This window comes from Phoenix dactylifera, chromosome 16 (assembly GCF_051530095.1).
Source record: "Phoenix dactylifera cultivar Ajwa chromosome 16, Ajwa_hap1_PhDact_Kaust_v1.1, whole genome shotgun sequence".
Classification (NCBI taxonomy): Eukaryota; Viridiplantae; Streptophyta; class Magnoliopsida; order Arecales; family Arecaceae; genus Phoenix; species Phoenix dactylifera.
Window position 1 is genome coordinate 934116 of NC_143205.1, and position 6329 is coordinate 940444.

Consider the following 6329-nt stretch of genomic DNA (forward strand, 5'->3'; position numbering starts at 1 on the left):
GGCAAAGGGACAAGAAGCCAATGATTATCCTCCACGAGTTCAGAGCGAGCTGCGCTGGGACGAGACGATACCTCTCCAGGAGCTCATTCACGAACCCGTGCAGGGGGCATCTCAGGCCGGCTCGAAGTGTTTCCACATACACCCCAACCCGGCCTGGGGGGGTCTAGTAACTCGGTCCCATGGCCCCGCGAACTCAAAGGCGAACTCACATGGGAAGGAGAACTGGGTTCGAATCACGCCCAATTCTTCTTCAGTCAGGTTTGACCCGACCCCATCTGGACCATGGCTCACCTCTGGCTCGACCTCCTTCCCACGAGAAGGAGCCCCAGCAGAAGATGAAGCACTGCCCGACATTTACCCCGCTCACGAAACAAATAAAAAAAGAAGGGGAAAGAAGGGAACAAAGGAAGAGGAAGAAGGATGAAGAAGAAAAAGCCAGCCTCCGAGCAAGCGTGATTGAAGAACCTACCATGGTCATCATCGAAAGCACTGACGGCTAGAAGAATCACCGGACAGCACCCCGAAATACCTTCAGGAAGACTACACAACAATCAGAGTCAAGGAGAAAATGAAGAAAGGGGGAGACGAAAGCTACGACGGCCAAATGAAGATTCTAGGACTGAACTGGGCTTTATATAGATTCCTCCAACGGATAGGATCGACGAGAGCAAGCCGCGCCACTTGCCCAGATCACGCCACGTGCCGGCCTCGAAAACCGAACCAGTGAATCAACCTGGATCGTCGCTTTAAAAGCAGAATCGAAGTAGCCGTCTCTTCGGGCACTGAAGTCTCATTATGAAGCCGCAGTTCAAAATCACCTCGAAGAGCAAAAAGCTGCCGCCTCGTGCTCTCATTAAAAACGCCCCAAAAAGCGCCTTTTTCCTCCTTTTCGAAATGACAAAGTAATGTGAAACAGAATTAGCTGCTTCGCTACTTCCTTCACCCGAGCCCGTGAACGGCTCGAGCTCGGAAATCGGAGGTAGTGTTGGGGGAAAAAGTGGGTTACTCGGCGCATATGGTCGGAATCCCCAAATCTGGCGGCAAGCACGGTCTCGACGAGTGCAACCTCGGCATGCACGGTCTCGACGAGCGCGACCTCGGCATGCACGGTCTTGACGAGCACGACCTCGCCAAGCTTGACCTCGCCAAGCTCGGTCTCGGCTGGGCGAGGCTAATTGACCTCGAGGCCGAGGAAGATCCAGTCAAAAGCTGAGGCCAACTCCAACTCCAACAAAAACCAAGCCGACCTCTACGTCGTAACGCCTACATAAAGAAGGAGTCATCAAGTCCACCACATCCGGGATCAAATTCCGCAACCTCCGCCACAACGGCTGTCAATATTTGAATCCACACAATCTCAGCCGATCGCCAGCTAGCCCGAAATCTCGGGCCATCTAAGGGCCTTCACCGGAATCCCCGGCCAAAGGCTTTTTGCAGGTTCGCCGGAGACAGCCGTCTGCCACCGCGCCGGCAGTAGAAGCGCCTCCTCCTTGGCTCGCGGTCGCCCCTGGGTCCAATTTTCAGCAACAATAATTATATAATGAATGAAAAAAATTCTTATTGAATAAACAAATCAAAGTGATGTGTAATTAGACCTACACCAAAAAAATAATAATAATTTGACTTTGGTGGCTCAAGCCAATCCAATGAAATTGAGGATCGAATGGGTCCGGAAGTTTATAAGCCATCACATCACATAGATCCACCTTGGTCCTAAAATATTACTTTGGGGAAAATATTGACCAACCTCTTCGTGACATCGGTATGAATCGACCTCAAACAGCTGAGGAGCCAACCAACGGAGGTAAGCGACCTCGTCTCCAATCGAGAAGTCAATCGACACGTGCCGATAAGGACTAATAGTCTTGGCAATCGGCCGTCGTAACGACTGGCTATTATGACAGCTTTGCCTTCGGCATGCGGTCAGTACCGTACGCCGCCCATGCCGAGGCTATACTACTTGCCGCTGCCTGGCGACTAGCGAACACCATGCCGACCCAGATAATAAAAAAATGACTCCTCCATATAAAGGGGTAGTTCGAAGGACTCAAGTACGCTCTATGACATACATTATGCAACACCATTCACAGAGAACCATACTCTAGTGAAGTTTTCTCCCTTCTCTACTTTTGCAACTCTATTCTGACTTAGGCATTGGAATGTCCCCACCAGAAACTCTCTGAAGTTTTCTTTTTGTTGTTACTTGGATTTATCGAGCTTAGTGTATTTTCCTTTTGCTCGGGTATTCTGAGGTCTCTGTACAAACTTCTAAAAGTAATAAAAATTTCTCCAAGTTCTTAACATCGGTTTAGACTAAGTTGTATGTGCATAACTTACTTTTTTGTTTGAGTTTGATTCATCGTACCAAACTTCCTTTCTTTTGATGCCTCTTCTTAGGCTTAATTCTGATCAGAGGATCGGCTAGGATCCCTAGCTAATCTTGGGTTCCCCATATGATTTTCTGGAGTTCATCTCTAGATATGCTTCAAATTTTGAGTGAACTTGGCTTACAGAGGTCCCGAATATATCCGAGGTGTCACCATAGGAGTAGCCGATTTTGTTACCAAACTTTCCTTGACCTCAGAGGTCTTAGGTCGGGGCCCAAGCATTTCTGGGGTGTCCTTTGTCTTATCTAAGTCGGACATACTAGTCATAATTGTTCGATCTAAAAGATAGAAATATAACAAGAAGATCTTTATTAGAAATGAGCTTAGAATATAATGGACCTTATTGGCAATATATAAGCAGGTTTTCAGAGTTTCAAGTCCGAGGGATCGGAGTACTGTCGAGATGCTCCAGCCTATACATCCCTGGTCTATTGCTTTGGCCATTTGGTATGGACCTTTCTAATTTGGACTCAGCTTCCCGAGTTCTCCTAGTTGTGATGCTTCAATCTTTCTTAAGACAAGGTCGCCAGGTCAAAAGAGCTTACTTTTGACTCTTGAATTGTAGCAGCGAGTTACCTTCTGTTGATATGTTGCTTTGAGCCCGTTCTCTAGTTTCTTCTAGAAGCTCAAGATTGGCTCAAAGCTGATCTGAATTTGTTTGGTCGTTGAAGTTTTCTACCCAAAGTGATGGAAGTCCGATCTCCAGTGGAATCAATGCCTCTGTTCCAAAAGCAAGGTTGAAATGCTTTTTTCCAGTAAGAATTCGATATGTCGTTTGATACGCCTATAAAACATTATTGAGCTCTTCCGTCTATAGTCCTTTTGCTCGGTCCAATTTTACTTTCAGCCCTGTAGAATTATTCGATTGGTCACTTCGGCTTCTCCATTAGTTTGGGGGTGCACTATCGAAGTAAACCGGTGATTGATTCCAAGCTCAGTGCAAAATTTTTTGAATCGAGCATTGCCGAATTGATGCCCATTATCTACGATGATTACCTGAGGAAGTTCGAACCTAAAAATTATAGCCTTCCAAATAAAGTCTTGAGTTTTTATCTTGGTAATCCGAGCTATTGATTCTGCTTCCTTCCATTTGGCGAAGTAATCTACAACCACGATGAGAAACTTGCGCTGCCCAGTTGCCATTGGAAAAGGTCCAAGAATATCGATTCTCCATTGTGCAAACGGCCAAGAGGCATGGATTGGTGTTAATGGTACCGCTGGTCGTTGTTGGATGCTTGCATGGCGTTGACATCAGTCACAATTCTTGACAAAATCGGCCGCATCCTGCTGTAAGGTCGATATAGTGCATACTCCATAATTACTCCATCTGGGCTAGTAAATATGAGTTCGACCTCTCTGCCCCCCGAGCTTGATGACCCATCCACGTACAAGACCCATGGCTGCTCGGTAGTCTTCTTTTTCTTACAATGCTCAGGAGGATCTTCATTAGGAATGGTACATTCCACCGGAAAGTCAGCCAACACTTGTAACTTGATTGATGGCCGAGGTCGATATGGCACGTTGGTTGATTTGGCGTGTATGGCGCGTTGGTTGTGGAGAGTGACAGCTAGGCTGAATAGGTTATAGTCAGATTGGTTCCAGCCGTATTGTTGTTTGTTGTAAGCCCTGAATTATCATAGTCAAGGCTTGCACTTGTTGTACAAGTAGATTAAATTGCTCAATGTTCATAGGTGCAGCGAACTGTACTAGTGGGGCATGTTTCGGACTCTGCAGTAAACCTCGTGAGGCTAAAGCTCTGTGCTGTGAGGCATGGAATGCTCGAGGACTTCTTCGTGACCTCATGATGATAATTTCTCCTTTCTTTAATATCGGTATAAGGCTTTTTTTCTAGCACTAATCTGTTGTTGCTAAATTCTGAACCAAGGCTCGCTTTGAGGTTAGTAAGAACCGAATTGAATGAGGTCGGATGAGACCAAGATGAGGAAGACCTGGTTGCCTTCGAGGCTAATCTGCAAGAAGTCCACTTGCCGGAAAGTTCCTGATTTGGCGTGACGTGCCTTAATTGCAAGGTAACGATCGGCTGTACGTTAACAACATGAAAACCGTCTCGCGTGAGCAGCACATGGCGATAATTACATCGATCGTGCATTGACTGCAATGTTACCATAATTACCGGTCTTTATTAGCACGAGCAAAATGGCACCTCGGTTTTCACCGAGGTTGTTTACCTTGGTTAATTGTTTATCTTAGTTAATACCAAAGTCAAGGAGGTCGGTCTAAGCCGAGGTCTAGATGTTCAATATTTTCACCATCAATATATATATTATGTATTCCATTTTTACTTACTTAAAGCTTATACAGAAAAATAGCTTAGATGTCACTAATGGATGATAAAAAAAAGTTGATACGGAGATGATAGACCTCGAACTCCTGCGGGGCCACCTGATTTATTGTTAGTTTCCATGTCATTGAATCCTTTTACAAGTTTTAGCCGCCATATCATATCATACACATACTAAGGCAAAATTTCCTTCTGCATAAGAACTTAAGCTTTAGCCGTCATATCATATCATACAAGACTAATACACGTAAACTGAAGTGGTAATACTTAGTGGTAGAAGATGAGAAAAGTTAGATGCGTGGAGGAGGGGGTGGAGAGATACAACGAGTCCTTGAAAAGACTCGAGAAACAAACGAGGGAGGGTATTTGGCCTTGGAACGCTCCGGCATCTGGAAGTCGTTAACGTTGAGCCTCCGGTCAGGCCTGGTCGAGGGGAGGAGCTCCGTTCGAGGGTCGGTGGACTCGCAACGGAGATCCATCTCTGTGGTGGTGGGTACTGGAGAGGCGACGATCTTATTAACAGCAGCTAAAAGAGAGAGATTTCTCTCCCCTTATTTTTCCTCCCTTATTGGTTTGGAGTGCACTCTATGAATATAATTTGAAGTATTTTAGGACTCTCTTTTCATAAGAAGAAAAGACTCTCTCTCTCCTTCTCTCTCTCTCTCTCTCTCTCTATTGGACTCCACACCAACGAGGGAGGCAAAAAACTTGCCCGTCTCTATCTAGTTTCTCTCTCGGTAACCAACTAGGATTTCCTTCTCCTATTTCTGTCCCGTTGTCCCCCGAGGTACCTCTTCTTTTTTTTCGCTAAAGCCGAGGTACCTCTTCTTGAGGAAGCAAATTAATGTGCAACAATATTTAATACTTAATAAAATAGGTGGGATAGTAAATTGCCCCCTCCAAAGATAAGCAAACGCACTATAAAACTATCTTAGATAGGGTTTGGGGTTTGTTATCTTCAGAACGAAAGAATGATTGATCTTATTCCACATAAACAGTTGAATTGCATTTTGCACAAATTTTAAAGCACTCTAATTTCTATCTTCCATCCACCTCTCAAAGTCGGCATTAAGCTTGCACAGCTTTCAAAGCACTATAAGCTCTATTTTCTATCTGCTTGCATTGGTTTCAAAGTGGATGTTATGTGATCCAATAGTTAATGTCGTAAAAAAGAAGAGTCTTTCTTTCCTCCAAAGATACAACCCAAACCCTCTTTGATAAACAAATATGCAAGTTGCAGTTGAAAATTTTTAACTTTAAAATCATGTTTTCATCCGTTTCTAGTCATAAAAATTTTAAGAACTAAAGAGTTTAAGAAGTTCTTTGATTGTTAGCACAAGAAAAGGATCAAAAAAATATAAGATGATAAGAAAAGAAATATGAATTAAAAAGATTCTACTCAAAATAAAAATTATAATTTCATGATTTTACAAGTCTTGTAATTTTTGACACATCAAATATTTGGACAAATAAAACAAAAATAATAATTTTTAAAATTTCATTCATTGAAACCATAAATAATAATCGCAAAACAAGAAAAAAAAAATATGGTAAAGAGAAATAGCTCTTGACGAGACCAAGGGCATCATTCTTTTCTAACAATGTATATATGATTGTCCAAAAAAAACTTTTTGAAAAGG